The sequence below is a fragment of the Fringilla coelebs genome (assembly GCF_963513975.1).
Source record: "Fringilla coelebs genome assembly, chromosome: 8".
NCBI lineage: Eukaryota > Metazoa > Chordata > Aves > Passeriformes > Fringillidae > Fringilla > Fringilla coelebs.
In genome coordinates this window covers 1,511,211-1,525,208 of record NC_140066.1, presented here as the reverse complement: position 1 = coordinate 1,525,208, position 13,998 = coordinate 1,511,211, and the positions used below count along the sequence as shown (strand labels likewise).

General features: G+C 43.5%; 1 protein-coding gene across 3 annotated transcripts in view; it reads left to right on the top strand.

The window, feature by feature from the left end:
* Window positions 1-13,998, top strand: part of CTNNA3 (catenin alpha 3) — a 418,277-nt gene that overhangs the window by 370,277 nt on the left and 34,002 nt on the right. The window lies entirely within an intron of this gene.

Sequence of the window (13,998 nt, the reverse complement as noted above, 5' to 3'; positions counted from 1 at the left end):
GCTTTCATGAGAACTCTTGTGCTGCTAGATGTAGTTTAAAGAGTGAAGAGTACCAGAGCAGTTAGCTCTCAAAGCTGGTATTTCTTTCTGCTGCCATTGTGTGTTCGATGATGGCCTTACAACAGGAAACAAGTTTAAGTGCAGGAGCTTTTCCGCTGTGCTCTGGATTAAATGACATGTAAATCTCATCAAATTGATTATAACAAAGGAAGATATTGGTGCTGGTGTCTGTACTTCCTGTCCCCTCCAGTCTAGTTAGCAGTAAAATAGTTGCTGACAGGTGAAGCTGTTGCACACAGCCACTCTTGCAGGACACTTACTGCCTCCTGAAATCAGACAAAGAACATCCTCTTTGTATCTTGGTGGGTGTCAGTGAACAGGGTTGCATCGAATTGAACCAGCTGGGACAGAGCTGGGCTCTGCTGCAGGCTCTTTCTGGGAAAGGCAGCTGTTGCATTTCATCAGACTGGCACTTTCCAAATCCACCTGCAACTGAGAAGGGGGGTAAAGACCTTACATGGAGAACTCTGCAATCCATTCTAAAATTGGTTTTAAATATCTCCTTTGGTGTAAAGTTCTGTTTCTTCTTTAATGATGCCAGATGAAGTCTGGCAAAAGGAAGATTTGTATCTGTCTGAGTAATAGGTAAACTCTTGTGGCTCTTCCTCTTATTGTTGTTTATCAAAGGTAGCAGTTGTATGTGCTGAGAAGCTCAGCTGGCTCTTCCTTTCCTCTTCTCTGGAAATCTGGGAACAGATCATAGAATTGTTTAGGTTGGAAAAGATCCTTAAGGTCATTGAGTCCATCCATTTACCCAGCACCACCTTGTTCATTTGCTAAACCATGTCCCAAAGTGCCACATCCATGGGTTTTTGAACTCTTCCAGGGATGGTGATTCCATCACTTCCCTGGACAGCCTCTTTCAATGCTGGACTACCTTTGCAGTGCAGAAATTTTCCTTAATATCTAACACAAACCTGCCCTTGGTGCAACTTGATGCCATTGCTCATCCTGTCACTTGTCCCCTGGGAGCAGAGCCCTATCCCCCCTGGCTGTACTCTCCTGTCAGGGAGTTGTGCAGAGCCAGAAGATCCCCCCTGTGCCTCCTTTTCCCCAGGCTGAATCCCCCCACCTCCCTGAGCTGCTCCAGAACCTTCCTCAGGCTGTACTCTCCTGTCAGGGAGTTGTGCAGAGCCTGAAGATCCCCCCTGTGCCTCCTTTTCCCCAGGCTGAATCCCCCCACCTCCCTGAGCTGCTCCAGAACCTTCCTCAGCTCCTTTGCCCTTCTCTGCACACTCAGGGCATGAATATTGCAGAAGGCACAGCAACCACCAGCTCACCTTAGGGTCTGAGCTCACCACTCTGTAACTCCCAAGTTCTTGAACGTGAAAGAAATAAAAGATCCTGACATTTTGTATTTGTTACATCAGAAGCTACTCAGACAAATAGTAAATTTGTGTATTTGAGTCACTCGTTACATAAGCTGATTGCTGCTGTTCTTCATATGGTTTTACCTTGCATTCATTGTTATTTAATCTCAGTGAGTGGATTTCAAAGTTTTGGGTTTTTTGCTCTGTCTTCCGTATAAGTAAATAGCAAGACATGACCTGACCTGCTATAACAGTTTTCATAATATTTAATGGAAATACTCTTAATTTCTCTCCTGATTGGCTAAAAATGTACAAGAAAAATCCCAGGGTTGCATTTGGTTTGTTCTGGTTTTCTTTAAGCTTTGGGTTTAAATGGAGCAGGACCCTTGTTTTCCGTTGCCAAAGCAGACCTACAATTAAAAAGATATTTTCCCATAAACATACCTAAGTCCCTTTTGGTCATATAAGGGAATGTGTATCTAATTGAAGCATTGCTTTGGATCACAACACTGGAGCAAGGAGGGGTCAAAAAGGGAGCTCTGCTATCAAGCTTTGAGAATAGTTTTGCTGTTTGAGCCCTGTGCACGAGGGGATAGTTCCTTCAAACAGAACTGCAGGATGTCTCTGCAGGATTTTCACAGCACTTTGATGATAGGAAAGTTACAACTAGGGCTCAGGTAAGATTGGGACACCAGGCAGAGCTGGCTGCTGTGTCAGAGGCAATTCTGTAGATGCACCACAGAGGTACCAGTGCTGGTAATTGGCCTGGCTGGGATGTTCCACAGCCTGTCCTGACAGCATGCAGCCCACGGATTCAGGACTCACAGTGCCTTTTGAAAGCTCTGGGACAATCCCTCTTGCTTTGCTGTGGTGTAAAGAGTAAATGAGAATCGCTGGGCTTTTACCCCTTCCCCATTCTGTAGATTGTTAGATTCCAAATGGGGCCATATGAACACTTTCTTTAAATAAGAGTGCAGCTCTCAGCAAACTGTTCAGAAAGTATCTTATATTTGTTCTTGCTACTTGACATTTGGTTCTAAAATGGCATCAATATTGGAGTTAATATGAGAAATATAGTGAAAATAGCAAAACAAATTAACAAGACAAGAAAAAAGTAGATCTAGCAAAGTCATCCTCCAAAAGCTGTCTGCCTTTATCCTTGTAGTAAGACTAAATGTAATTCTCTAGTGCTTCAAGGATTGCAGCTTGCTAAACTTTTCTCTCTGTAGTACTCCTGGTTACCACCAAGGGCAGCTGCCTCTTTGGGCAGGGCTCCTCACCTGGTAATAGCCACAGTCTTAATTCACAGCCTTATTTCATCTGGGCTTCTGTCTTTGCTTGGGAAAGCAAATCAAGATGGCAGTTCTATAGTTGCTGGACTCGAAGAGACCACGAGACACACAGATGGCAAAGAAAGAGGGCAGAAGAGGGTTCTATTCCTAATCAAGTTCATTCATGAAACTCCTCACCATAACTCACTATTTGATTTGCTTTTCCTGGTGCCCCTTCCCACTTCAGAGTTACCTGTGATCCTCCTATTTCCTGTCCAGCAGCCAGATGCTTTTGGATTCCTGTGGAGCTTTTTCGTTGTGTCCTGAAATCTGCTGCCTTCCTTGCCTTCTTCTGGCCCTCCTAGCCCTCAGATTTATCAGCTCCATGCAGCTCCTCTCTCCCACATGGAAGTCCCATATCCCAGCTGTCCTGCTCAGTCTTACTCTTCACCAACCTGGTTTGTCAGTGCCACAAAAGGCAGTGGTACCTTTATTAGTAACCCCCTGAACCAAGTGTCATTGCAGCCACAGTTCAGCTTGAGATACATGTAGGAATTGCCCCTTTCCCTCCCCTCCCTGCTTATCTCGGGGCATTCACTGCTCAGCACTGTTTAATTGAGCAGCCTGGGATGCTTTTGAGAGTCCATAGCTGCTCAGTGGTTGCATCATAAGCCTTAGATGAGAACAAACAACTTCCACTTTAAATGATTTCATCAAGAATGACTTTAAGATTGAAGGTGGTAATTGTTTTGCTAACAGAGGTGCTTTCCAGCTGAGTTATCAGAAAGGACAGTTATTTTGGAGAGAGTGGCTTTGGGCAAAGGTGAACCTCTCCTTTGGGTTCTGTGTTAAGAGCAGCTTCTGCTTGTGTTACTTACGTAAAGACGTTCTGCAAGGTCAATTTGTTTCCTGAGCAAGAGCAGTTCAGTTGGGTGTGCATGCTTGCATGTGTTTTATCATCCGTGCCTTGTCAGACAGAGCCTGCAGGATCTCCTTGTTCCTGCAGGGCAGGCTGAGCAGGTACATTCTGCTGTTAAAACGAGCAGCAGAACTGCATCAGCTGCAGTGGTGCCAGGGCAGTGAAAGGCTTTGCAGGGCTCAGGATCCTGACTGTCCTGCCAGGGCTGTGTGCCATGGCCGCGGGCAGGCGCTGCTCTCAGATAAACACGGGCTCTCAGCTTTGCGATGGATCCTTGAGGGGTGTCAAATTAAACCAGGCAGCACAATCAGCTGATACTGCTCCTTCTGCCTGAATGTCACAGAGCTTCTAATATTTGCAAAAAAAAGTCAGGATTTTGAAGGCAGATATCCAGTATCTGTGTCCTCGTGTCCATCCCAAAAGCTTGTGACTGAGTCTGAATTTCCTTTACGTTACTACTGTGTCTTTTTTAATGATACTTGCATAGAATGTGATATTTCATATGATACTTTTGTGGATGCTTCTGCCATTTTTATAGAAATAATTTTAGCTGATTCCTAAATATGTACGTCAGCAAGTATTTAATCTGATTTGGCAGCTACTACTCAATATTGCTCTAATAGTGCTAAATATTCATCCTTCAATAGTTACATTTCTAAAAAAAATTACAAAATTCAAATATATTACTTATTTTATACAACCCTTATTCCAAAGGGAAAATCACCTGGTGGACTGAAGTCTTAGAAGTAAAAGAGAAACATTTAAAGAAATAAAAATAATTTTACAGTTTGGCTCTGTGACAGTGTTACTCCAAGTATTTATATCTAATTTGCCTGCAAGCTAAGCAGATTAATTTTCCCTGTAGTAGACACAATTACCATCAATATTAGTATTATTAAACAAACACAGAAGCTCGTGAATGCACAGTCTGATTTAGAGCTTTCTGCTAGGGATTAAACATTAGAATTCCCTCAGTGCCACAGGTCCTGGTGGTGGCAGCGTGCAGCTGCAGAGGGCGTTGGAGCAGAGGCACACCTTCCCATGGCTGCTCTTTGCAGGCTAAGAAAGCGTGGTGAATACCTGTAAACCAATACAGTGAGCAGCTAATGGCCAAAATAATGAGCACAACATTTCTTCCTTTCCTCTGCAGCATTTCTGTGGCAAAGTACAGCTGACTCATGTGCAGCTGCAGTCAGGAAACAGGTTTTGCTATTGCTCATAAGTGGAGTAGAAATACTAAAGGGAAAGGATAAACTGGAGCTGCCTGTCAGCCTCAGCAGTAGGAAGAGGACAGGTACATACACAGGGTGCATCAGCTTTGTTTTTGCAGTCTTCTGTTCTTTTTGTGTCACCTGTTGTTCCTTAACCACAAGCGATTTAGGCGCTTCTGTTCTCTGCCTGTGCTGTCAGAACCAAAACACACATTTTCTCTCATCTCTGAGTGCTGCTGCTGACTGCAGGCAGCACATGACATTCAGAATGCTCTGGTACAGGCAGGAGAGACTCCGAAGTCCCTGAAATTGTTCTTGGAATTTCTGGGAAAATAAAAGCTCTTTAGCAAATGTCAGGACAGAAAGGTGTTCTGTTATTATTTCTTCCCTCTCTCAGTGAGATAATTACGTTGTGGATATCTTTCTGTACGATAAGCACGTGTAATTATTTCACACTTTATCTATTGCCTCTTTCCTTGGAAGGGTGAGGCGTTCACAGTTTGTTCTTTCATTTAAAAACTGTTTTAAAAAAAAGGTACTTTATTTGTGCAACTTCCACTTCCTTGGAACAGAAATGAAAATGAACATAACCCTGTCTTTTTACTGAGCTTAACAGTTGCAGTCAGATTTTTGAAAGAAAGGTGACAAAAAATTATTTTAGCTTGACATTTGACCTAAGTTTCAACTTTTTATATTGCTAATGCTTGCAAATAATTTTTTAAAAATTCTTACTTTCCTGCAAAAAAACCAGATTGTGATACAAGTAACAGGGCTCAGAAATTGAACCTTTTTTATGAATGGCACTTTTTTCATATAGACATGAAAGTTAATTTAAGATAATCTTTTAATTGATTTTAAACAAACAGTCATTTGCAGCTAGAAAGGGAAATTACTCCTAAATTCCATGTATACTTGTGGAAATCAAGACACATTCTCACAAAGAGAATTCTCCCAGTGATCTGTTAAAAGTCTTGTGTAAAACTCTTCAGCTTAAAAATTCTGGTGGTGATTTACTTGTGTGATGTATTTAGTTGACTTACTGCTGGACTGTGTGAAGCCACTTTCTTGCTTGCTGTAGGATGCCTTGTAGTCATGGAAGCTGTGAAGATTAATTCCTCTGATTAGAGCAATTACATGCTCCACATCCTAAAAGAATTTTATAAATTGAAGTCCAAGAAAATGTGCTCCATTTTAAACAGTAAGGCTTCGTTGTGCCTTAGTTTGTGTAGAAGTCCTTAGTTTGTGCTGATGTCTGTCATACCTCATGCGTGGATAAGCACACGGCAAAGCAATACTGACACAACCTCCCTGTCCCCGTGTCCAAACGTGACTGGCATTTACTTGAACACAGGGGATCCTCAAAATAATCAGAGGAACAGCTGGTGCTTGTTTTTTGTTTTACCTGTAGTCCTGTGTAAGATTTGAGCGAATTCCTTGCAGTCTTAGCAATATTACAATTAGTGTAACAGTTATTTCAGAGTATCTAGTACTACAACCCTTAGCATAAAAGTTGAGGAAAAAAAAGAGAAGAGATTGGGATGTTTATTGGTTGGGCAGAGAGGATCATGAGGACCTATTGTCCATGCCTCATGTGTATAGTCAACAAATTAATAAAATGGAGACATACTCAAATGTAGTAAAATCACAAAGAAGGCAGACAAACAGATCTATGTAGCCTCTGGCAGAAGTCTGTCCAGGACCAGAAGCAAATCAACTACAATTCAGTGTACATTACAGCAAATGCAATCCTATTTTAGTGACAGGCTGTAAGTCTTGTGCTGGAAAGAGCCATCTTCTGCCTTTCATCTTTAGGGTCTGCTATAGTCAGAGGACAAAGGGATTTCAGAGCTCTCAAGTATCAGCTCCGGTCAGCAGAGGCATCAGGAGTGTAAAGAGTTCGGGCAGTAATTGCACAGCTTGCAGGGCAGATTTGCAGGAAGCTGGGAGGGCCGTGGTGGGACATCTCCTTTGGGTCCAGCAGAGCAGGTCCCAGCGGTGCCCGTGTGAGTGGCACCGGGCCCGGGCCGGGGGTGCCCTGCAGCAGTTCTGGGGCGCTCAGCACTTCCCAGGGGGGCACAGCTGGCTCAGCCCCCCAGCAGGGGCCGCAGGAACCTCGGAGCTCTGGGTTCTGCAGGGCAGCCACACTGCCTGGGGCTGCTCCGCTGCCATCGCTCAGCACCTTCGTCCTTGTCGCGGGGGAGCAGGAGCGACAGCCGGGGTGATGCCGGTGCAGACACGGCGGGCGCTGAGCACTGCGCCGGGGTGTGGGAGCAGCACAGGCGGCTGGGAACCACTGCCAGCCCCAGCCAGGAGGAGCAGGGAGCAGCTCCATGGTCCCTTGAGGGGCGCAGAGCCGGGCTGGGGCATGTCCCCGAGCCTGGGGGGGAAGCTGCTGGCAAGGCTGGGACAGCCATTACTGTGAGCCAGGCTGGGCTGGGCTGCAGAGCAGAGCTTAACTGGGGCTCTGGGCTGTGCGAGGGGCCCGGTGAGCCTGGGCTGCAGCGCTGAGGGTCTCCGGGCACAGCAGGGCCAGAAGCCGAGATCCCCGTGGATACTGGGTGCGAGGTGGTGATCGGTGATAAGCTGGAAATCTGTCCTCAGGGCAGTGTTCAGGGAACTCATAACAATGACGGTTTTGTAGCATTCTCCAAAGGCAAGGCGTGGAACCTGCCTTTGATCTTCAGTGTCTTGCGCAAGTCTTGTTTTTATGTTTGTTTTTCTCAAGCTGTTGTTTGGTGAGAGCACCCAGCAATGTCTCCTAGGAAAATAAAGAAGTCATTAAAAAGGCAAAACACCTCTCCCAGCTTTTTACCCTTTAAAATATAGGCCTATTTTTATGGGATTTATTTGCTATATTTTGTATATGCTATATATTTTTGGCTATAACACCATATGTTCAGGTTCCTTCTGAATTAATTAGCAGAAGTTAGAAGCTTAAACTTTTGGAGGGCTTCCAAGAAATAAGACTGGAAACTTTTGCAGTTATCAGCCCCTTCATTGGAAGGGCAGGCACAGCAGTGAATTAATTACAACCAGAAATTTGACATAAAATATTAGTTACTTTTTTTCCCTGTGAATTTAATGCTGATTTAAATGGAAGTTTTGCTTACAGGAGATCAGTCATGTTCAGAGTATGATGTACACCCACATTTCTCTTGACAATTTATTATCTAAGAATGGATGTATGGCAGTTATTGCACTGTTGACCTGGCTGGCGAAACAGAAGTCTGGAGTTTTCACTGCAGAGTTTGTGAACTTGATAATACAGATAGCACCTAATGGGGGTACATAAAAATGAGTAGTAGTTGCAGATAGTGGAATAGAAAGGAAGTGGGAATTGCTTTTGAGGCTGAACAGGCTTTGCAGAGCTGGTGATAGCCACAAGCAGCCCCCTGAGGTACCAGTATGAGATGGCTGCAGTGAAGGGGGGTTGCTCCCAAGTGCCTTTCTGATTTCAGTGGGGAGGCAAGTGGGCAGTCCAGAGAAGGGAATGAGGCACAGTGACTTCCCTGCCATCTTCCCCAGCTTCTTTTCCCTTAGCAATACTCTCAACTTTGTATATCAAGATTTCACTATCAGAATATAAAATGGGAAAAAATTGGGGCCTTAAGTTGTGTTTTCCAGAACGAAGAGATTTTATAGCACAAACTATTTTCTTTTACATTCACATATACAATAAGTTCATAAGCATTGGAGAAAAACCAGGTTTTGTCTCTTTGTATTCTGGATGTCTGCTGTTGTTGTGTGAGGTGAGGGTGCAGCATACCCTGAAAACCAGGTGGATGTGGTACCCAGCTGTACCCAAATCAGCTACAGGCTCCCCAGATTGTGTGTCTGGCTTCGGTTGTTTGGGATGCCAGCAGCCCATTCTAGGCTGGGGAGAAGAAGTATAGTTAGAATTCTCTGTACTGACATATATTACTTCAGTCATTCTGAAATCATTATTTTATTATTGCTTTCCCCTCCTCCCTAGACTGGGAACTGCAGCACTTGCTGTAGTCACCCTTTTCTGTGCAGATGAATGGATGGTTATTTCAGAGAGCTAAGGCTTTTGTTTTTCCAGAATCACTTCTCTGTACTGGTTCTCATCCCTCTCTTCACCCTATTGAATGTCTGACTTGCTTCTCTCTGAGTGATCAACCCACAGGAAATAATTTCCACAGAGAAAGAACCTTTGGTTTCTTTATGGCCAAGAGTCAGGCCATGGAGTTGCCATCGAATAAAATATACCTGTTCCCAGAAGCTGCAGGGTTGCAAACACTCTTACTGTATTTCCTATATAATTAATTTTATTTAGTAATATTTTAGTTTAGTTTTTTTCCTGGAGTATGCATACTTCTGAGAAAAACTATGCACAAATGCTCACCTTGGGAGCCCAGTGAACAACAGAAACAATGCTGAACTGCTGTTTTCTGCTGAAATTATGACTAGAGTCTGTTCCAAACTTTTTAAATTAAACCAGGACCTTTCATGGTTTGCATAGCCTGCCAATGGTTTTCACACTTCCTTCTTCCAAAACTATATAGCATTTTTAACACACGTTTTTCAATTCAGTACCTTTGGCAGCTGCTGTTTTGCTCCTTTTGGGAATCAAAGCTCTGTCTTTCTCCTTAAGGGGGCACTGACAGTGTCATTCAGCATCTCTCAGTGCACCTCAGACTGAGCTGGCATACTGCTGCTCATAAAGGTTAGCGAATAGTTTTGCCTCCCCATCCTCCTGCCTTGTTGCCAGGCTGGGGCACAGGACTGGAGGGCAGAAAGAGGATGCTCATAGTGAGCCTCTAGCCCAGCCCCTGAGCTGGTAAGAAGATGGCTAAAGGCAGAAGTGTGGAGCGATCTGCACGGTAGGTTGCAAACATGAGATGTTCTTTCGCAGTGTTTTCTCAAAGCTGTCTCAGTCCCGCACTGTTAAGATCATCCAAGAGCTGTTCTTACTGCTAGGAAGTGTGCATCCCATAACCTCACTGCTTGGGGGTGCTCTGTGGTGGCAGAGGGAAGGAGTGACGCTGTTCAGTGGGTCTGGGATGGGTGAGAGCTAGTGGAAGGAGCTCGAGAGTTCAGTAGGGTCACTTCATCTCATGGTAAGCCTATTGAAAAGCTAGTTTAAAGATCTCTGCTGTAGTCCACTGAGATCATCCCTACACATGCAGCTCTATTGCTGCCTTACAAGAAGTAGCTGACACTGTCATTGGGGTTCTTTAGGCTGATGGAAAGGCCACAGGTCCTCAGTATACCAAGAAGAAAAATAAATAAAATAAAACCAGACTTGTAAAGGAGGAGGGGAGAGGTGTTGTGAACATACTTCTTCCTCTAGGCCTGCTGCAGGAATGAGTGTTCTTGTGGAGAAAGTGTGCTTCTGATCTGTGCATTGTCAAGAGAAGGAGGAAACAGAAATGTAGTTCCTGCTTTTCAGCATTCTGATCAGCTTCCCACTCCCACCTGGATGGCTTGATCACTAGTTCTGTTGCTGTACTGACAGGAGTCTGTCTGTCCCTGGAGCTGAAGGTAAACTGGAAGCTAGGTGTAAAATTAAGAGACGACTTGGCCATTTACACTAACAGCTTTAACTTACTTTTAGCATTAAGCAGTGGTTTATTTTCAATTTTGTTCATTGGTTTAAACATCTTTTTCCTGTTGGCTGAATCATCTACGCAGAGCAGCGTATTCAGTGGGTAATGGCTGAGAAGCCTCTTTGGTAGTATGGGTCTGTGGTAATTGCTAGACATATGGTAATTAATGCTCTGCTCTTAAGTAACTTTTTTTGCTGAGTAGTTATAAACAGATCATAGATCCCAGTTACTTCAGTGCTTCAAGGTTTCTGTACTGGAATATGCATGATTCTGTTTCTCTGGAATGTCTTCATTACTGCTGCCTGCTCTGTTGATACTGCTTTTCAAGTGGGCCAGTCAGAGGCAGCAGATGAGGATAACATGAATATGCCAGAAGTGATTTCCTTAAAGGGTTCTCAGTGCTTGTACAGGAAGGCAGGAGCTGCAGACACCAGATGCTGGACATCTGTTAGCAGGAACTGTGAGAGCTCAGTGCTGTGTTACACCAAGGGTTTGGCGTGGTGTGGGAAGCACAGGATATGGCAGGAAGGAGCTGCTGCCAAGGGAGTTACTGCTGCTGGAAGGGGCATTGCAAGCATCCAGCCAGTATTCCTTTAATTTTGCATGGATGCCTGAAACATGTTGTTTGCATTTCCAAGTATTCAGGGCTGTGCATGGCCAGGTCCTGTCCAGATTAATTGTTGCAGTCTACCCATGTCAAGAATGTTCTGTTTCCCACACAGAGTTGCATCTTTGTCTGCACAAGCCGTAACTTTGCTTTTGGAACCAGCAGTTCAGTCTGGATTAACAAGAGAGTCAATGAGTTACTTTGCCTTAATTTCCTGTACCTTTTTAAACTAGCAGTGGAATTTTTTTTTTTCCACGTTTTTGGTCAAAGGGCACCTCCAGACCTGTCCATCAGATTCTCTGCAAAAGCAGTTGTTGTCCACAGCAGAGCAGGCTGAAGGCCCCAGGATGGCAAAGCTCTCTGGTGGTGTGTGGCTGGTGTTTGAGCAGCAGCCCATTGTTGGGTTGGGAATGCGCAGCCCACATTCCCAAGGGAGAAGCACCCGGATGAGGTCTGCCCCAGCTTCTGACAGTAGGCAAACCAAACAGAAGGAGGGTGGGAGGAGGAATGATGATGGGGATGTTGTAGAGGGAAGTCCTCACTAAGTTACTCAGGGCATTCTTCACATCTCTGCTGCCTCAGCAGCAGAAACCCTCAAGATTTTGTCAGGATTTCAGTGAACAAACAGCTGTTGTACTGCATTCCTTGCCAAGGCAATAACTTATTCCAGAAGTTTTTTTCAACTTTAAATCCTGTAGGCTTGAGGAAACAAGCTGCAGCTATAATTTTAGGCCTTAGAAAAAAGTGTGGTTTAATACTGATGGAAAAATCGGATGAAGTGGTGGTTTTGTTCAAGACTAACACATTATTTTTTGGGCATATTTTATTCAACTTAAATGCTCCCTTTCTCCTTTCCATCCTAGGAAATTTTGTCTACCACAACACAAAAAAAACCCCTGTTTTATTCACTGGAGAGCCTGTGCCAAACATATTTTAAAATGCTTTGTCTTGACACAGCAAAGTGGCAGTGACACAGATGCTGATGCCAAGAAGCTTGCCTGGCTGAACTGCGTCAGTTGTGTTGATACAATCTTCTGCAGAAACTGTGTATCCCTTCAGAAAAGTCTCCTGCCTTCTTTGTTGACCTCAAAGTACCTAATTGTAATCAGAAATGTACCTAAGTGTAATCAGGAATGGCCTGTCTTATGAGGTTGCACCAGGCCGTCCAAAACAGTAAGGAATGATCTCTGTAAGCCCCAAATTCTGGCTCAAGTGGGTAGTCTCTTAGCCAGGTCTTTCAGCAGGTGAGTTCTTGCATCACTGTGGGAGAGGAAATCCCTTCTTCACCCCAGTGTTCTGCAGCAGGAATGATGAATGCTGTCTAATTGCCACTCTGTAGCAAATTCATTCTTCTTAAAGTAGTGGAGAGGAAAGCAAAGTGATGTAAGCTTTGAACAGCACTGTAAGAGACAGGACTGCCTGCCAAAGGCTTATTCTAGCTAACAGCACCCATGTTAATAATTTTTCTGAAGTCTTTGCTCTGGGTTTTTATGTTTTGGGGTGGGTTTTTTGGCATCAGTGGTAGATTCTAGCCAGTGCCAATATTCTCCTGCCATATTGCCACTTACCTCTCACCACTGTGGGGCTGCAAGAGAGCTTCCTCGCTGCCACTTGATGAGCAGACAGAAATTAAGACCTTGCATGTTTTAACTGCTCTTTTTTTAGACTCATCTAATATATCAGTGCTTCTAACTCAGAACATTATTAAAAATCTTTGTATGTGTATTATTTCTCCTCTTGGCACTGGAGATGTTATTGTAGGAGAAACTCACTTACCCCCAGCATTTTTTAATTAAGTTTCATGGTTGCTGAGCAAATCCTGAAAATGGGACCCCTGAAGGCTTGGAAAAGAGAAAGGAAATACAAAGAACTGCAGATGTATTATTTCAATTCTCCTGGTGTTTATTCCAGTTCTGTGGTATTTTGGAGCCTGACTCATGATATTTGAGTGCTTGGGGCTGACAATACAGATTTCATTCACACAGTCTCTATGTAACATGTGTTTATGTAAGCAGAGCCCACCATGAAAAAAGGGGGAGATGAGGGAGGATGGGAACATCGTAACCGTTTTCCTTTGGTACTGCAGGGTGGTTGGTGACTCCGAGTCAACCATATCAATGAGAATTTGTTTGCTTACTGTTTTTCCCAAAGTGCGAGCAAGCCACATATCAAATTGATGAAGTACAAAGAAAATGCATTTCAGTCTAAGACTGTTCTTTGTCATTATGCAAAGTAGATATTTTTATTCTGAAAGTAGTTTCCTCTTTGCATTTTACAGCCAGGTACTTTTTCCTCTTTAGTGAACTGGCATTGAAGTAAACTTTATCTGTACCTTTGTGAGGGCTTAGAAATGAGGAGAAGATTTGGTGAGAGGATATGTCCACAGTGAGGGTGAGGCATCAGTAGTTAAGTGCTGGCATATTAGAAAAGGATATTAGGATCTTTAATTTAATAAAACATCATTATTTATACAGTTTGAGAAATCTTAAAACAGTGATGCTCAGCTGAAGCCAAACATTTCCATAATTAACTGAATTGTCTAATTGTTTAACTAAACTCTCTCAAGCCAGTAATTCAGGCAAGGGCATGGTCTGTAGTACTGTGACAAGAAGAGGGGAGATTTTCTAATCCTGAGAGTTTGAAGTCTAGGTTGCCATATTAGAGGGAGTGTCTCTAAGTCTTTCATGCAACATAACACAACATGTTGTAACTATTGTGCCCCGTTGTTGACACCAAACTGCAAGTTAATGGTGCTTTTTGCAGGCCATAGCAGTAAAGCAGGATTTTTTTGGAAATATTTTGATAATTGGTTCTGCATATATTCAGAAACTTGTGTGGTATTTAGAAGATAGATTACTGAGTCATTAGCAGTCTAGCAATATGATCTGATATCCATATTAATAAACATCTGTCCCAGTGGCATAGCAGATGTGCTAGGTGCATATATAACATAAAATGCACATTTTTAATGAGTACGTTGTTCTTTTTTTACTACAAAATGTTTTAATTATATTATAGATCATGCCATTAGTTTCAGTTTGCAACACTGA